The sequence below is a fragment of the Protopterus annectens genome, chromosome 1.part2, assembly GCF_019279795.1.
Source record: "Protopterus annectens isolate FY-2018-M chromosome 1.part2, PAN1.0, whole genome shotgun sequence".
Classification (NCBI taxonomy): domain Eukaryota; kingdom Metazoa; phylum Chordata; order Ceratodontiformes; family Protopteridae; genus Protopterus; species Protopterus annectens.
The window spans coordinates 957,888,714-957,907,995 of record NC_056727.1 but is presented as its reverse complement, the minus strand read 5'-3'; the positions used below and the strand labels follow the sequence as shown (position 1 = coordinate 957,907,995).

At 44.7% G+C, this 19,282-nt stretch overlaps 1 protein-coding gene across 2 annotated transcripts in view; it reads left to right on the top strand.

Annotated features, from left to right (window-relative positions):
* LOC122792187 (polyadenylate-binding protein 4-like) overlaps positions 1 to 19,282 on the top strand; it is a 1,135,653-nt gene that overhangs the window by 264,377 nt on the left and 851,994 nt on the right. The gene's annotated exons all lie outside the window — the stretch shown is intronic.

Here is a 19,282-nt window from a genome sequence, read left to right as displayed (position 1 = left end):
ACCAAAAAGAATTTCAATGGGAGCTTAACTGCAGTATGCTGGTTCTGATGAAGTCCAAAAATAAGAGGGCAAAGGTGCTTAACTGACAATAAGGACTAAAGGTATGAAATTTGTTTTGGAGACTTATTTCAGTGTTATTTCAGCCCCAACGTTTGATGCACCATGAGGCATTTTGTTGGTATTTGTGGTTTCTGGGCTACACAGTTTCAACAACCTGTTTATTCCTTGAATTAATTGCAACTTACACAATTGTACATTATGAAGGAGGGAAAGGACTCCAGTCGTCTCCAGGACTATAGATCAATATTCCTGATGCCTTAATAGATTAAAATTTTGGCTAAACTTTTAGTGTGGCAACTTGAATGTGTAGCCCCTGTTTTGATGAACATCAGCAAGTTTTTTTTGAAAAAGGGGCTAGGCAGCTCAGGACTTTTGAGGTACTTTCTGAATGTTCAGCATCTTTCCCAGTTTTACCCCAGGAGGTGCCGTGTTCATGGATTTCAATAAGGCTTTTCAACTCCTTGAGGTGGAGATTTCTGCGTATGATGATGGCGAAAATGAGGCTTAGCATGGATTGTGTGGGGTGGTGTCAACTTCTGTAAACCAATCCACATCTGCAGTTTACTAATTCTCACAGTGGGACATTTGCCTCTTCGGTATTAATTTTTGCAGCAGAAGCATTAAGCCTGTTCAACAATTAGCTTAGTTTCTGTTGTAATCCAAAGGGATCCAAGGGGATCCAGTGTCTGTCAGCCTGGGAAGACATGGTTGACAGACCACGCTGCTTTGCCAGAGATGGTCTTCACCGGTCTCCTCTAGGCTTTCGGATACTGGCAAAGACACTTACCCATAGTGCCATTTTTAGGCACAGTCAAAACAAAAAAAAAATTCTTGATGTAAAGAAATACACTCAAGACAATCTCAAGGTTATGCTGCTTAATGCTTGAAGCCTCAACAGAAAACTACACTCCCTACCTTGGAAGATGCTGATGTCTGTGCAGTCACTGAGACTTGGTTCAAGGCCGTAGAGAGCACCCTGGCCGTACAAGGCTACGATGCCTTCCACATGTTTAGACCCAAAATGAGCATAAAGAACCAAAGGTGGAGGTGTATCCATCTTCATTAACTCCAGATACACTACGAGATTGGTTAAACAGTATGACTATCTATAGCTACTCCAGGTACAATTAAATATAGGTAAATATAGGTAAAACAACCTACCACATCTTCTCTAGCTACAGGTCCTCCACCATGAACCAAGAGAAACAAGTGACTACCTGGACTTGCTAGAACTACTTCCCTATACAGCCAAACACTTTGGTCATGGGAGATTTTAACTAGACTGAACAAGTTACACAAGCAGAAATGCAGTTGCCCAGAGTTTCCTGGACTTTAATTCAAATGCTCTGGAACAGCTAATCTGCACCCCTACAAGGGGCTCAAATGTTCTGGAGCCTGGTACTCACCAACATGGGGGGGGGGGTCACTGTACTACCTCCTGTGTGTTGCCCTCCCTGGTGAGGTCAGACCATAAATCTGTCTCGTTTGAAGGTAAAGATCACATTGGATACCCCTCACAGGCACAAACAGACTGAAAAATTTCTCCACAGCAAACTTTAGCCTACTAAGCAAGGGTATAAAAAGTTTCAAACCCTGTGCTAACACAGCCAACATTGACTCCTATCCAGAGGAGTACACAAATGCCCTGTATAGACATTTAAAGAACTGTATAGTCTCGGCTGTACCTGTTAGGATCAAAACCGGGTCCTCCTGAAGAAACAAGCCACCGTGGTGGACCACAAGTATAAATAGGTTACATAACAAAAGGAAGAAACTGTCATCCAAGAAAGAGAGGGAACTTGCTCACCAGATGAAGAATACCCTCCACAGCTTGAACAAGCAAATAAGATATCTTGTAAAGTCCTCTAAAGCCAATTATGAGGCTAAATTAGCATCTCTAGCTAAAGATAATCATAAGGCTTTCTTTAGCTATGTCCGAAATCTTAAAGGGAATGCCCAGCTATGTGCTGAACTGACTGTGGATGGTACTACTTGCACTGAAGCCGAAGAAATTGCTAACCTACTGACGGACAGATTTGGCAAAAATTCCAACCCCCCTGTTCCCACCAGACACAGCCCAAAGCGTCCCTGTCACCAGTCCACTACCTAACATCGCCAAAGAGCAGGTAATGTCTGACCTCTCCAAGGCCAAAAACGCAGCCTTCATGGGACCAGATAATATCCCAAGCTGCTTACTAATCAGTCTAAAACGAGGCCTAGTGGAACCACTTGGCACTTGCTTCAACCATTGCCTGAACACTGGCTTTGTTCCAGCAGAGTGGAGAATAGCAACAGTAATCCCCTTACACAAAGGGAGTGTATCAACCGATTCTGGGAACTATAGACCCATAAGCCTTACCAGCTTTATCTGCAAGGCCATGGAAAGAATCTTCACAGACCTTATCAGCAAGGACATAGGTGACCTCTGAACTCTTGACCTGACCCAGTTTGGCTTTACGGGCAGGTCTTGCTTATTAAGCCTGGTGGACTTTGAGAATGTCACCAAAGCCCTGGATGTGGGCAAAGCAGTACATACCGCCAATCCTGTTTTAGCCAAGGCCTTCAACACAGTTCGCCACTCTGGTATCATTGAGAAACTCTCCCAGCTGGGGATTAACCCATATGTCACTAGATGAGTAGCAAACTGGCTCGCGACAACGCATACTGTCAAGTTTGGGGATTCAACCTCGACCAGTTACCAGTGGTGTGTACCACAGGGATTTGTGCTGGGCCCTCTACTGTTTGGAATTTACTTGGATGTCCAGGTGAAAGTAGATGGATAATGGCTTACCGACTTCGCAGATGACTGCAAACAGAGTTCACTCATGGAGTCCCCTAACAATGTTAACATATTACAAAAGAGGCTAACAAAGACTAATGATTGATGCCAGAGACATGGTCTAAAACTAAAAGCAAAAAAGTGCATTGTTATCCCCTTTGGCAAAGAAGTGGCACCTACAAATTACATTATAGATAGCACCCCCCAAGCTCAAACACAGTGGTGAGAGACTTGGGAACACAGGTTGATAGTTTAAACTTTGATCACCATGTCTCCACAGTGGTAAGGAAAGCCACCTAAGTTGTGCATCTCATAAATAAGGGTATCGCATCCAAGACTAAGGATGTTATAACTCCTCTATATTAGACCCTCATTAGACCACTAATTGAGTACTGTGCTCCCCTTTGCATGTACCTCACCAGAGAAAGTGGAGAGACCACACAGATTTCTAACCAAGAAAATTGAGGGCCTCCAAAACATGACCTACATGGAAAGATTGAAGGCCCTGCCTTTGTACTGTGTGTCTTACAGGCTGCTAAGAAGTGACCAGTGCCTGGCCTACAGAGCTATCTCTGACCTGCCACAGTGGAACGTCTGCATGCCCACAAATCAAATAGAACAAGAGTCACATGCTCCAGGGATCCCAAGGTAGCTCGACAAGCAGGCCATGTTGGAAGGACCGATAACATCTCCCAGAGATTGCCGCTCCTCTGGAATAAACTAGCACTTCACATGAAGCAGAGCTCCTCAATGACCCTATTTAAGTGCAACCTCGACAGTTGGATGGGAGACCGCAAATTCACCCAGGGTGGCACCTGTGTCCATCATGGACAGGGTCATTCATTGCTAATCACTGATTTGCTCTGCTAACAACGATCATCTAACCATGGTCAACTAGGGAACAAGGGTATTACATGGCTAGGCTTCTAAAGGCCCTAGGGCCATTAGCCTAGTAACCTGCTGTGACATCCATGCACTGGCATAATAATCAAGGTGCCTCAATCTTCACCACTAGCACCAGTGAGGGGTGTCCACATTGGGAGGATGACAAGTACACACACTGTAAAGTAGAATTTCCCTTAAGAGTACACAGAGATCACAGTCAGTCTGGGGCTGGTTTCTCCCTTTCTCTCCAGATCCCCAATAAGACTCCCCACTGGCACAGCTATGGGGTTCAGATTTCAGCCTAGTGGTTAAGCCAAAACCTCTAGCACACACTGTCCAAGCAGTCCTTCATGTCCCTGCCCAAGTAGCTGACACACGCACACACTTTGAGATTTATGTACAGACATACACTCCTGGGGAAGGCTGGTACAGGTTCTCTGACTATGTCCCCTTTCTGCCCAGACTATAAGGTAGTATTGAATGCCACCGACTACTACTATTGGCTACTATAAAGACCCTTACCAAAGGGTGTCCAGTTTTGCTGTGCAGTATTATTGCTATCCAAATAGTAAGTGTGATCAGAACTTTTAAGGCTATTGGAGTGGCTTATACAGTATCACAAAAGACATGCAAGTAATCTAAAGCTTAAATTATCTCTACAGAAAATGGCCACAGTTGAAAGGTTTAAAAATATTTAATAATAAATAATAAAAACACAAGACAATACTTATTACTTCAACACAATTACATTACAGAGTTCAGAAATCACAGGAAATACTTTAAAATAATATTGTTGGATAGTCTGACATAAATATAGAAACCAGCTAGACCAGTCTGGCTATATTCCTATCTATCTCTAAGAGAAATCACTAGTCTCCTGGTTTGCCTACCTTTTGGCACTGCTCACAGGTCCTGCAGTACCCTGTTACATCTCTGGAAATTCCAGGGCAATAGAAGTTCTGCATAATACTTCTCTTTGTACATTTTATGCCCATATGACCTGCAAGGGGAATATCATGGGCTATGGCTAGAAGTGTTAGACGGTAGGCTCTAGGCACTACCAACTGCTATATTCTCTCACCTTCTAACCCTCCCTCAGGGGTCCACTCTACACATTAACCCTTTGTCCCACTATACAGATTCCCCCTTCCCTCGAGAATCAGGTGCCTCACTAGCTATCTGCCTCAGGCCTTGTAATGTAGGGTCTGAGAGCTGAGGCTCTCTCAACTCTCCCTTAGTAACTTCCCAGCATCCCTTCCAAGGAAGTTTTGTGTCCTCTGACAACGGTGCCTCACTGTCAGCCTGTGTACTACTACTACTCACCTCTGCCCTTGCAGTCACTCTGTCCAGGGGACCATCAGTACCCACAAGCAGCTGTGGCTCACCTTCAGTCTCACTGCTACAGACTAGCTCCCTCCCTGAAGTTAACCACCTCACCAGTCCTGGCTGCAAGTGTGTGGTCTGTTTGGGTCTCCCCCAGGCTACCAGACCCACATGCTTGTCTCAGGACAACCTACTGCTGGGATTTTGTCATTCCCACTTACTGGCTCTCCCACCTTTTGTTCCCCACCTTGCCTCCGTGGACATCTATATGCCACATGGCCCCACTGGTTGCATTTAAAACATTTAACTCTAGGTCCTGGACGTATACCTAGACTAGTAACTTTCCCTGCTACTGGCAGATTCTGTTGGGACAGTCTGGGCTGCCCACTATGGGCTCCCTTAGACCCATGAGCAGCACGGGGTGTCCCTTTCTTGTACAGGGATGTCCTTCTTCCTTGGTATAGGTCTCCCTTCTTCCCCAACTCATCTGAAGTAGCACACTGTCTGCTAACCAGATCCTCATGTCCTCAGGCAAAGTGCTAAGGGCTTGTTCCCTCATCAAAAGGTCTGCCAGCCCTTCAAAAGTGGTGACCTGACATCCACTCACCCACCTATGAAAATAAGTGCTCAGTTCAGCTACATATTCACACGCACTTTCATCTGCCTTGCGTCTATGCTCACAAAACTTTTTCCTATAAGCTTTCAGATGTTAGCTTAAATAATTCTAGCAAACAATTTACAGCATTATAATTTAAGGAATCGTTGTCACTTTGGACAAAATAGTTAAAGCTTTACCATGGAGTAAGGGGGTAAGGAACCGTACCCGAAGCCTTTGGTCAACATCATACTGTTTACATACTCTATCAAAAATATGAATAAAACTACCAAAATTATCCCCCTCTGTAAACTGTGGAAGAAATTTACTGACCTTTTGTGCTTCTGGGATCCGATTGCTCCCTTCCCCATTACCTCCATGACTCTGGCGAAGAGTCAGCATCTCCTTTTCATGCTGCCTCTGCCTGTCCTTCTCAGCTGCTAGGCATAGCAGATGTTTTTCGTGTTTCACAGTTGCAGTCATCACATTTGGGTTATCTGCTTGCAGTCACCCTCAGTTGGCCTGATTAACATTTGGGTCCTGCATCGGTTGCTGTCCCATGTTCCATGACGGCAGGAAGTCAGGGGTATAAAACATGCAGCCGACGCCATTACATCAATCTTTCTTGCCGTGTGGTGCCCGAAGCAGAAGCAGTTTGCAAGTGCTGGTCGGCCGACTCCTGAAATTTTCGTTTTCGAGTTTCAGAACCGAAGTCTTCAACTAAGCTAAGTACCCCACTGGGGAAACTTTTTCTTGCTCTAAACCGATGTCAGTTGTTTGTCTTTCAGCTTTTCCCGGTTAGGGGTCGCCACAGCGGAACTCCGGTCCGCTAATGATTGGCAATAGATTTTTACTGTGCCGAGTTGCCAGCTCGAAGCCTAGCCTTCAGTGAAGGCATGCCCATTCACACGTCTTTCGGAACTCCACTCGACCATGGGGAGGACATGCAGACTCCACACAGAAGGCACTCCCCGCACTCCAGCCGAGAATCGGACGGGAGAACCTCTTGCTGTGAGGCAACAATGCTACCGCTGCACCACCGCGGATTAGTAAAAGTCAATAATTGTATTTCTTGTGGAAAGCAAATACCTCATAAAGATTTTAATTCGTACTGCATTTCTTGCCTAGGCCCTGACCACGACGTACCTCGCTGTTGGTTTTGTGCCTTATTTAAATAACAAACTGTTCGTCGTCGGTATATTTACGCTTCTAAATTTTTTGGTACTCTATTCAATTATCCAGATATGGCTTCGGTAAGCCATCCGACTACTGACATTCTGAAAAAACACAAAGATAAAGACAGACTGTATAGGTCCAAAGCTGCTGAAGATGCTTCTCCTAAGTTAGTCGCCAGTTCGCCCGTACTCAGTGAGGTGCTTTCGCAGCCACTGATACCTGCTACTTCAGATTCGCAGGCCTCTACTGAGACCCATTTGGAGTCCGGTATGTTGCGAGATGCTTCAACTGTGGAACCTGCGGATGTCTCTACCTTGGATGGGTCTGGAGCCACTGTGCAGGCACCGGCTTCTGAGGGTGTATTCAGGCCTACTGACTTGCATATTAGACCGACGCCATTTCTTCAAGGCCTAAAGCTCGATCCATGCCTAGAAAACAGACGCCCAGACCACATAGTCAGGCCTCTATGCCTAAAAAACAAATTATAAGAATGGCTGAAGACCTTATTACTTTAATCAGGGGAAGCCAACCTTCTCCCTCTAAGAGACCTAGGACTGCGTTTGCTTATGATTCTTCTGATCAGGATTCTGAAATTTCTGTTTCCTCTAAAGACCAGGATTTACCCTTATCTACCTATGAGGATTCTGATGCAGAGGACTGTATTCCCTCTGCTTCCCCTCCAGAGGATTTCTCTTTTGGTGAAACCTTGCATACTTTTGGGGAGCATTTTCACTGGGAAAGCCAGGATTACTCTGATTCTAAAAATAGGCTTAAGGATTTCTTACTCCTGCCCCCAACACAGGCCTTTAGCTATCCCCCCTGTACTGGACATTGTTGATGATGCCTTTTCGGAATCTAGCTTGGCCCCTGACTCTTTACGTCCTGCTCCCAGAAAACCTGATAGATATTACAGGGTTCCTGACTCTCACAAGTTCCTTTTTTAAAATCCTACTGCGGATCCTGAGACCATTTCACAGGGACCCAAGGGCATTAAGGCTACTACTGACAAAATTCTTACCCCCTCTGATAGAGATGGGGTAAGAAGGTATATACTTCTGCAGCCTTGGCCATTAGGGCCTTAAACTGCCAGTTTCATATGTTAAAGTATCAGCAACATATTATTGGATTGCTTAAACAGAAATTGATGTTGATTTCTGACTCTGCTGAAAGTAAAGATTTACAGGATTTAATGCATTCTGCTGAACAAGTTGGAAAACATACTTTGCAGTGTCGTTTTGATTCACTAGAGGCATCTTGCAGGGTTGCTGTCACTGGGTCTGTACTTGAAGGCATGCTTGGCTTAAGAAGCAATCTTTGCCAAATCATGTTAAAGCTACATTTCTGGATGCTTCCTTAAACCAAGACCGCATGTTTGGCAGCAACGCAGAAGAAGTACTTAAAAAGATGGAGGAAAAAGCTAAATCTATGCAAACTGTTAAAGATTTCCTGCAAGTACAGCCTCCCAGATTTAGTAGGCATTGGCCCTCTTAAAAATTGGTCCTTTCCTGCCTCTTCCAGGCCTTCTCAGTCCAAACCCAGAACCAGCAGAACACCCAGGCTTCAGTCCCAAGGTACTCACAGGGCTAAGCAGTGAGGCGCTCCCACTTCCAAAGCAGGGAGTGGTAAGACTCCCCCCTGTGGTAAACTGTCTCAATGACTTAACTTTAAATATTCCAAGCCCTGCACAACTGACTTCTCCCTTAGGGGAAAAGATTGCCCGGCAGGCAAAAAATTGGGAACTCATTACCCAGGACAAATGGTATTTAAATATAGTTTCCCAAGGATACAGATTCATAGGTTCATACTAGGCTATCTGCTCTAGGGCATTTATAAGCCTAGCCAGAGTGTTTGGCTTTCGTCACCCATTTTAAATTAATTTTGCTATGCCACTTTCACACCTTACCAACCCCAAACGGTTGGCCAGACCTCCCCCCAGATCAGTGAGTGGAGGCTCAAAAGCAAATTCTCTCTCTCTCAAGCATCAGGGCTATTCAACCAGTTCCAGAAGAGGAACGGGGACAAGGTTTCTACTCTACTTTTCTTGGTACCCAGAAAAGACAACTCCTGGCGTCCTATACTGGACCTCTTTATCCTAAACACATTTTTGGTGATTCCAAAATTCAAGATGCTAACTCTTCACCAACTGCTTCCTATGCCTAGGCAAAGATGCCTGGTTGGCAACACTGTATTTAAAGGAAGCTTGCCTGCACATCCCAATAAGGGAATCCTGCAGGAGATACCTACACTTCAAAGCAGGAAACATGCACTATCAGTTCTCTGCACTGCCCTTTGGCTTATCTACTGTGCCCAGGGTATTCACAAAGTGTCTAGCTCCAGTCACTGCATTTTGCAAGCAAAGAAATATCCATATATATCCTTACCTGGATGATTGTCTAATTCAGGCAGAAAACCAGGACATACTATTGCATCATCTGGCATTTGTACAGAAATTGCTAACTTCCTGGGGTACACTATAAACAAAAAGAAATCGCATCTTGTACCCTGCTAACAAATTGTATTCCTGGGAGCAAACTTGATCACAACTTCCCAGATGGCTTTTCTCAAGCCAGAAAAACAAGTTAATTTGACAGCCTACTTCAAACTACTGGTCACAAAGACCCAGCTATCTGCAAGGAAAATACTGCAAGCCCTGGGGTTCATGGCCTCCTGCATTCTACTAATTCCGTATGCAAGACTGCATATGAGGAAACTACAATGTTATCTAAAAAGCCTATGGTGTCAACATTCTCAGGATCTAGAAGCAATACTTCCTACCATTCCTTGTCTACAGATAGTTCCTTTGGTGGGCAGATGCCTGTCACCAAAACAAGGGACTGCCATTCACTCTACCCCCTGCCGCCCAAATCCTAACAACAGACTCAGACTATGCATGGGGGGCTCACTTGGCAGGGAAATGCATTCAGGGCAAATGGAAACCAAGTCAAATGCACCTGCACATCAATCAAAAAGAAATGTTAGCTGTACAGAATGCTCTGACAGCCTTCAAGGACCATATCCTTCCAGGACAATTAGTGGTAAAGACGGACAACACCACTGCTGTGTGGTACATAAACAATCAGGGGGGAACCCACTCATACCCTCTCTGCAGACTAGCCATGGCTCTGTGGAACACAGCCTTGAGCTACCAAGTGCACCTACAGACTCAATTCCTGCCAAGTAAGCTAAACACACTGGCAGACGATCTAAGCAGAAATCTCATGGACCCACACGAGTGGAAACTGGAACCAAAGATATTCAACATGCCGAGAAACAAATGGGGGAGCCCAGATATAGACCGCTTTGCCTCCCTCCAGAACTACCAATTGAAAAAATTCTGCACAAGGACTCCCCACAAGCAAGCTTGGAAAGTGGATGCCCTGTCCTTCACCTGGAAAAACCTATCAGTTTATGCCTGTGCCCCTCTGCCTTTCCTCTCCAAAGTACTACTAAAGATAAAACATGAAAACCAAGGATGATACTGATTGCACCAGACTGGCCATGCCAACACTGGTACCCCCTTTTGCGCAGTGTCTCACTGCTAGCACCATGGCACCTGCCTCAGACCCCTATCCTGCTGTCACAGCAGGAGGGCCAAATTCTGCACCTACAGCTTCAAATCTTGAACCTGGCAGCCTGACTAATTACTTGATCTCTCCGTTACCATCCCTTAGTAAGCAAGTGTTGGATGTCATTCTGGAGGCAAGGAGACCTAGTACTAGAAAATCCTATGCTGAAAAATGGAAAAGATTCTGTTCCTGGAACCAAACTCAGGGGATGGGCACAGCAGCGCCCAATTTACCTCAGATTCTTCAATACTTAACTGAGATGCCTGCACAAGGGCCTTTCCTTTTCCTCCATCAAAATTCATGCCTCAGCCATTTCAGCTCATTACAACACAGAACCACCCCTCTTCTCTCATCCACTGCTGAAGCAGTTCCTCAGAGGGGGCAAAAACTTAAGACCACCCAGGATAGCCCCTACTCCAGCCTGGGACCTTAACTTTGTATTGGAAAAACTCACTCTACCTCCTTTTGAGCCAGCTGCAAATGCAGAGTTGAAATTCCTTTCTTGGAAAGCAGCCTTCTTTTTAGCCATCACTTCAGCTAGAAGGGTGTCTGAATTACAGGCCCTCATGGCAGTGGAGCCTTTCATCATTTTTCATGCGGATAGGGTGTCCCTCGGGACCAGTCCCTCCTTCATGCCCAAGGTGGTATCCAGTGTGGCCCTTAATCAGTCCATTCATTTGCCAACATTTTCTAATCCACAGAACAAAGGGGAGAGAAGTGTGCACTCCTTAGATGTGCATAAACAACTTAGATTTTATTTGGACAGGACTAAACCTCTCAGGAAATCTGAACAACTGCTGGTTGCATTTGCTGCAGGGGCAAAGGGGAAGGCCATTTCAAAGCAAACCATTTCTGAAAGGATAGGCCATTGCATTCATTTCTGCTGCAAGCACCATGGAAAGCCTACCCCAAAGGGGATTAGACCACATTCTACCAGAGCTTGCATCTACTTCTACAGCCCTTTTCAGAGGTGTCCCTACCAGGGACATCATAGAAGCTGCTACCTGGAGTTCTGTACATACCTTCACCAAGCATTACCATTTGCCAATTTTCTCTAAATCCAGAGCTGGCTTTGCCACTGCAGTCTTGCATGACCTTATAGCTGGTCCTAATGCTATCTAATTTCCTCCTCCCATCCTTAGCTTTGGGAATCTACCCAAATGTGATGACTGCATCAGTGAAACATGAAGAACATAGTAGTTGTGTACAGTTACCATAAATGTAGATGTTCGAGTGTATTCACTATTGCAGTCCTAGTTACCCTCCCTCCAACCCTCTGACTTCTGTTGGCTTTACCTCTATTCTTGCTTCCTATGTTTAAAGCTTTTTGGTGTATTTGCTTTTTTGTTGGAGGTGTAACCTTATATATATAATTGCTTCCCATTATGGGGGCACCTGACATCTGGGGCAAGAAAAACTGATGTAATGGCATCGACTGCATGCTTTATACCCCTGACTACCATCGACTGCATGCTTTATACCCCTGACTACCTGACGTCATGGAAGATGGGACAGCAACTGACGCAGGACCCAGGCCGATTGAGGGCTACTGCAAGCAGATTACCCAAATGTGATGACTGCAACAGTGAATACACTTGAACATCCACATTTATGGTAAGTGTACACAACTGTACTTTTCTCATTCTCCTCAGCCTGCAGACGTCGCAGGTTTTCTGCTGCTTCTATTTCCATCTGCTTGGCTTCCAGCTCAAGTCTCTAACTTCAAATGGATTTTTAAGTCCTCTGTAAACAAGTTGAGCTGTCCATTCTCTGAGTGTTGTATATCTCCATGGCCAGTCTGATCATCCTCTTGGTTTCTATTTTCTGATACAGCTGGAACTAAAGCTGCAATCATGTCTGCTTTAGTCAGGTTTCCATTCACCAGTCCTTTAGCCTGGCACATCTCAGCCAACTGACTCCTTGTCAGCTTACCGTTCTCCTCTGCTGACATGCTTGGTTGCTCTCCCTGACTCACTAAGCTAACAAAAGAAATAAAACAATTGTGATCTAAACTCTGAATATTCACTGCGTGGCTGATTTAGAGTACAAAAACACCTTCAGTGATTACTGTACACAAGCTACAAAAATTCACTGTCCACACCACTACAAGCCAATTAATATGTGATGTGACTAGCTTACCACTGTCAGCCAATTAATATCTAATGTAGATATCCCACCACTGCCAAACAAATTAATATGTGATGTTCATGCACTGGCCCTGTAATCAAGGAGCTTCAATCCTCATCACTAGCACCAGTGGGGCATCCACATTAGGAGGATAACAAGTACACACATGGTGAAGTACAATTTCCCTTAAGAGCGCACACAGATCACAGTCAGTCTGGGGCTGGTTTCTCCCTTCCTCTCCAGATCCCCAGTAAGATTCCTCACTGGCACATCTATATGGTCCAGAAGTCAGCCTAGTGGTCAAGCCAAAACCTCCAGCACCCTCTCTGTCCAACCAGCGCTTCGTGTCCCTGCCCAAGTAGCTGACACACACACATTTTGAGATTTGATTTATATACAAACACACAGACACTCCTCTGGAAGGCTGGCACAGGTTCTCTGACTATGCCCCCTTTCTACCCAGACTATAAGGTCGTACCAACTGACACCAACCACTGCTGTCAACTTCTATGAAAACCCTTACCAAAGGGTGTCCAATTTTGCTGTGCAGTATTATTGCTATCCAAATAGTAAGTGTGACCAGAACTTTTAAGTCTATCGGAGTGGCTTATACAGTATCACCAAATACATGTAAGTACTCTAAAGCTTAAGTTATCTCTACAGAAAACTGCCACAGTTGATAGGTTTAAAAATATTTAATAATATTTAATAAATAATAAAATCACAATACAATATTTATTACTTCAACACAATGACATTACAGAGTTCAGAAATCACAGGAAATACTTTAAAACAATATTGTTGGATAGTCTGACATACAAGTATAGACAACAGCTAGACTAATCTGGCTATATTCCTGTCTATCTCTAAGAGAAATCACTGTTCTAAATGCTACTTTCACATAGAGCAAGTAAGTGCTGGTGAGTGGATGTTCTTGCTAGATCCAAGACAAGATACACAATGCTCTTCTTTTTTTCTGGGATAGCCCTTAAATTGACAATACCCATACTGCTGAGTCAGTTCAGATTATATAATTCTTGACACCTCTGCTGAAGTTTCCCAGGTTCACAGAACTCAGAATTTAACATATATTTGTAATCTTGCACCTGCTAGGAAACCACAGCAATAAAAGGACACTTTACATGTAAAATCTAGTAATTATCTCTGTCTTAAAACAATAGAAAGAATTTCCTAGCCCATACATCCTGTCTCTGAGTGTGAGATCAAACACAGTTATAAATTCTGTACTTAACAGCTTTCTTCCAGCATGATGCACTGTGGTTACAATTTTTAAGCTCAGTACAACATATAGTTTAATTATAACATATAGATGTTCTTCATCTCACATTGCTGCAGTCCTTACATATGGGTAGTCCGCTGTCCTCGGTCGGCCCGAATACCAAAGTATTAGGCTGACGTCGGTCAAGGCGCTTAAAACTGACATCAGGACGTCAGGGTACAAAAGCACATGACCGATGTCATTTCCTCAGTCTTTTTTGCCGCATGGTCCGATGCAGAAGCAGCGTTGCAAGTGCCGTTCGGCGTTCTGAAATTTTTCGAATTCGGAGTTTCAGACCGAATCCAAGTTGGCTAAGTACCCCGTTGGGGAATATTTTGGTTTTTTCTTGCCTCAGTGTGTTACCGGATGTCAGAAAAAGTGAATAACTGTATTTCTTGTGGGAAACAGATACCGCATAGGGATTATCATTCTTTGTGTATTCCTTGTTTGGGGCCTGAGCACGACGTTGTTGGGTGTCGCTTTTGTGCTAGGTTCAATAAACGCACTATTAAGCGAAGGTTAGATTGTGCTAGGCTGGTCTTTGGGAAGCGGTGCAATTATAATATGCCGTCGGATTCTCCGGCGCCCGCTTCCTCGAAGAAGCGCAAAGACAAAGCAGTTAAACCCAGGCAAGATGAGTCGTCCGTTCCGGACGCCGGTTCTTTAGAGGCTTCAGTGGAACCGGTGGTTCCGACAGAGACTTCTCTGGAGTCTCAGGGGGAGACTTTGATTTTGCAGGAGGTGGTCTCTCAGGAGGCAGGTCAGGCTGAAGGGGCTTCTCAAGTTACTGTAATCCCCTCCCTTCCTAGGGTGGTTAGGCCTTCTCCTTCTGTTTCCAAGGCTTCTCCCAGAGGCAGGCCAGTTTTAGCTTCTGTTGGTGTCACTCCTAGTTCAGCAGGGTCTGTGCCTAAGAAGCACATGCTTAAAATGGCAGAAGATTTGATTACTCTGATTAGAGGTTCTTTGCCCCCTCCTGATAAGAGGCCTAGGGTGGAACCAGAGTTGGGAAGTTTTGAGCAGGCTTCGGATGTTTCAGAGTCTTCAGCTGAAGACTTGCAGGAGTACTCTCCTTATTCTGATTCTGATGCAGATGATTCCACTCCTTCTGCTTCTCCTCCAGACGATTTTTCTTTTTCAGAGACACTTCATTCTATGAGGGAACATTTTAAGTGGGAAGGTCAGGACTTCTCTGATTCTAGGAAAAGGCTTAGGGAGTTTTGCTGTTACCCCAGCATAGGCCCTTGGCTATACCCCCTGTTCTGGATGTTGTGGAAGATGTGTTTGCAGAGGCTTCACTTAATCCTGATTCTCTACCTCCTGCTCCTGTTAAACCGGATAGGTATTACAGGGTGCCTGAGGCTCATAAATATCTTTATAAGAGTCCTAGGGCGGACCCAGAAACTATTAGTCAGGGACCTAAGGGTGTCAAGGCCTCTGTTGTAAAAATCCGGTTCCTCTAGATAAAGAAGCCAGAGCTTTGGATAGATGGGGAAAGAAGGTCTATACATCTTCTACCTTAGCTATGAGGGCTTTGAATTGCCAGTTTCATATGTTGAAATATCAAAACTTTCTTCTTTCTCAATTGAAGTCTAAGGTGGATGCTCTGGCGGAAGGCATTGAGTGTAAAGAATTACAAGATTTGGTGCATGTCTCTGAACAGGTGGGTAAGTATTCATTACAGTGTGGTTTTGATGCTGTGCAGGCCTCGTCTAGGGTGGCTGCCACTGGCTCAGTTCTTCGCAGGCATGCCTGGCTGAAGGATCAGAATTTATCTGACCATGTTAAGACAAGGATTTTGGATGCTCCTTTGCAGTCTGATGTGTTGTTTGGTTCACCTGTGGAGTCAGTCTTGAAGAAAATGGAAGACAAGGCTAAGTCTATGCAGGCTGTTAAAGATTTTTTGCAAGTTCAGCCTCCGAAGTTTAGTAGGAATTGGCCTGCTAAGGGGTGGACGTATCCTTCTTATGATTCTCAGTCTAGGGGTAGATCTAGACGTGGTAGGGGCAGAGCTCAGAGTTCTTTCAGGCCTAGAACAGGGAGTTCACCTGCACAATCTTCGGGTGAGGGCAGGGGCCAGTCCTTTCGTAAACAGGCCCAATGACCCACTTTTTCAGCTGCCAGATCCTTCTTGCCTGGCAGCACCTTTGGGAGGAAGGTTAGCACTCTTCAAGGAAAATTGGATGTTGATTACCCAAGACAAATGGGTATTGGATATTATACACCAAGGTTACAAGTTTTATTTCCATACCTTGCCTCCTTTCCAAGGCATGCCGGACGTTCCTCCTCAGCAAAGACTAGAGGCTCACAAACAAATTTCTCTACTACTTCAAATAGGGGCCATACAACCGGTCCCTCTGCCAGAAGTGGGCCTAGGATTTTATTCTCGCCTGTTTCTAGTACCAAAGAAAGGAAACACGTGGAGACCAATTTTGGATTTATCTATCCTCAACACATATCTGGACATTCCCAAGTTCAAAATGTTGACGTTAGAACAGCTTTTACCTCTGCTGGGCAAAGATCACTGGATGGTGACTCTGGATCTCAAGGAGGCTTACCTTCATGTTCCTATCAGGCCCAGTTGCAGGAAGTATCTGCGTTTTCGGGCTGGGACTTCACATTATCAGTTCTCTGCATTGCCCTTTGGCTTATCTACTGCGCCCAGAGTGTTCATGAAGGTTCTGGCTCCAGTGGTAGCTTTCTTCAGGCTAAGAGGAATACAGATCTATCCTTATTTGGACGATTGCCTGATTCTGGCCCAAGAAAAGGACGAACTTCTTCATCATTTACAGTATGTGATGGCAGTGTTAAGATGCCTGGGGTATTCTGTGAACGAAATAAAGTCCAGTCTAGTACCCTCTCAGGACATGTGCTTTCTGGGTGTGAGACTGAATACAGCATCCCAGATGGCCTTTTTGACCCCGGACAAACAACAGAATCTTTCTCTTTACTTCCAGTTGTCTCGTCAGTCCAGGCTGACTGCAAGGACAGTCCTTCAAGCCTTGGGGTTCATGGCATCTTGTATTCTGGTACTTCCCAATGCCAAACTGCATATGAGGAAGCTACAATGGTATCTCAAGAATGTATGGACACAGCACTGCCAAGATTTGGACACTGTCATTCAGATAATACCTTGCATTCAAAAGGAATTTTTGTGGTGGGCTCAGGAATGTCACCTAAACAAGGGACTCTCTGTGACCCGGCCAGAGGCGAGTCAGATTTTAACGACAGATGCCTCAGACAAAGCTTGGGAGCTCATCTAAATGGAAAATGGATACAAGACACGTGGCCTGCCAGACTTCAACATCTACATATCAACTTGAAGGAGATGTTAGCAGTCCAATTTGCATTGATAGCTTTCAAGGATTTACTTCTTCCAGGGCAGGTGTTGATTCAAACAGACAACACAACTGTCATGTGGTACATCAACAAGCAAGGGGGAACGCATTCTTATCCTCTATGCAGACAAGCAATGATTTTGTGGGAGACTGCTCTCAGTTTACAGCTAAATCTTCAGGCAAGGTTTCTGCCAGGAGCACAGAACTCCTTAGCAGATGTGTTGAGCAGACAAATTATGGATCCCCACGAGTGGAAATTGGATCCTCATGTATTTCAGAGATTGACAGTGTTATGGGGAACTCCAGACATAGATCTGTTCGCTTCTCCACTAAATTACCAGCTGCCAAAGTTTTGCACAAAAAGGTTTCATCCCACAGCTTGGAAAGTGGATGCTCTCTTTCAATTGGAGCAATCTTCACGTGTATGCCTTTCCACCTCTGCCTCTCCTCCCAAAGGTACTGCTGAAGGTCAGACAGGACAAGCCAAACATGATTTTAATAGCTCCAAATTGGCCTCGACAGCACTGGTACCCTTTACTGAGAAGTCTGGTACAGGAGCCTCCATGGCCTTTGCCTTCGATTCCTCACCTGCTGTCTCAGGAGAACAGTCATTTACTCAATGTCAAACTTCATTCTCTACATCTGACAGCCTGGCATATTCTGTTTTAAACCCTGGAGGGTCTCAGCTTCCACAACAAGTTTTGAATGTTATTTTGGAGGCCAGAAGGCCTAGTACAAGGAAAGTTTACGCAGATAAATGGAGGAGATTTTTATTTTGGAGTACAGCAAAGGACTTTGATGTTTCTAAACCTAATTTAAGTGTTGCACTTCAATACCTTACTGAGTTATTGGACAAAGGTTTGTCCTTCTCCTCTATAAAGGTTCATGCTGCAGCAATTTCTGCTCACTATGACTGTGACCCACCATTATTTTCTCAGCCTTTGTTTAAGCAATTCCTTAGAGGGGCAAAGACTATAAGAGCCCCCCGTAGCGCTCCTACTCCTGCTTGGGATCTCAATTTTGTGTTGGAGAAACTCACTCTACAACCTTTGAGCCTGCAGCATCGGCAGAGTTGAAATATTTATCATGGAAGACTGCTTTTTTGTTGGCCATTACCTCTGCGAGAAGGGTTTCTGAATTACAGGCCCTTATGGCAGTTGAGCCTTTCTTGATTTTCCACAAGGATAGGGTGTCTTTGCGTACTAACCCTTCTTTTATGCCTAAAGTGGTTTCTAGTGTGGCTTTAAACCAAACTATTCATTTGCCTACTTTTTATGCAAACCCCCAAAATAAAGGGGAAAGGATTTTGCACAGTTTGGATATACACAGTTGCGATATTATTTGAGCAGAACTAAAGGGTTCAGGCAGTCTCAGCAGTTGTTTGTTTCTTTTGCTTTGGGTTCTCAGGGCAAACCTGTTTCTAAACAAACTATTTCTAAGTGGATTGGGTTTTGTATTGCTTTCTGTTATTCCCATCATGGTAAGGAGATTCCAGCTGGGATTAGGCCTCATTCCACTAGGGCTACTGCCACTTCTACAGCTTTTTAAGGGGTGGCTACTAAAGATATTTTGGAAGCAGCTACTTGGAGTTCAGTGCATACTTTCTCTAAGCATTACCACCTTCCACTTTACTCTAAATCTAGGGCTGGATTTGCCACTGCAATTTTACAGGGCATGTTGGCAGCTCCTAATGCTTTATAGTTTTGCCATCCTCCCTTACCTCTGCTTTGGGATTCTACCCATATGTAAGGACTGCAGCAATGTGAGATGAAGAACATAGTACAGTTTTGTACCTACCATAAATGTAGATGTTCAAGATCCACATTGCTGCAGTCCAATTTACCCTCCCTCCTTCCCCTCTGTTGTTGAAGGTGGTGGTGTGTTTTGTGTTGTACATATTGTAAATATGGTTAGTGCACGGGTGGTTGGTTAGGTTTTGCTGGTTTTTGGCTTTGGCCTGTCTTGTTAGGGCCTTCTGACATCTGGGGCAAGAAAAGACTGAGGAAATGACGTCGGTCATGCGCTTTTGTACCCTGACGTCCTGATGTCAGTTTTAAGCGCCTTGACCAACGTCAGCCTAATACTTTGGTATTCGGGCCGACCGAGGACAGCGGACTACCCATATGTAAGGACTGCAGCAATGTGGATCTTCGAACA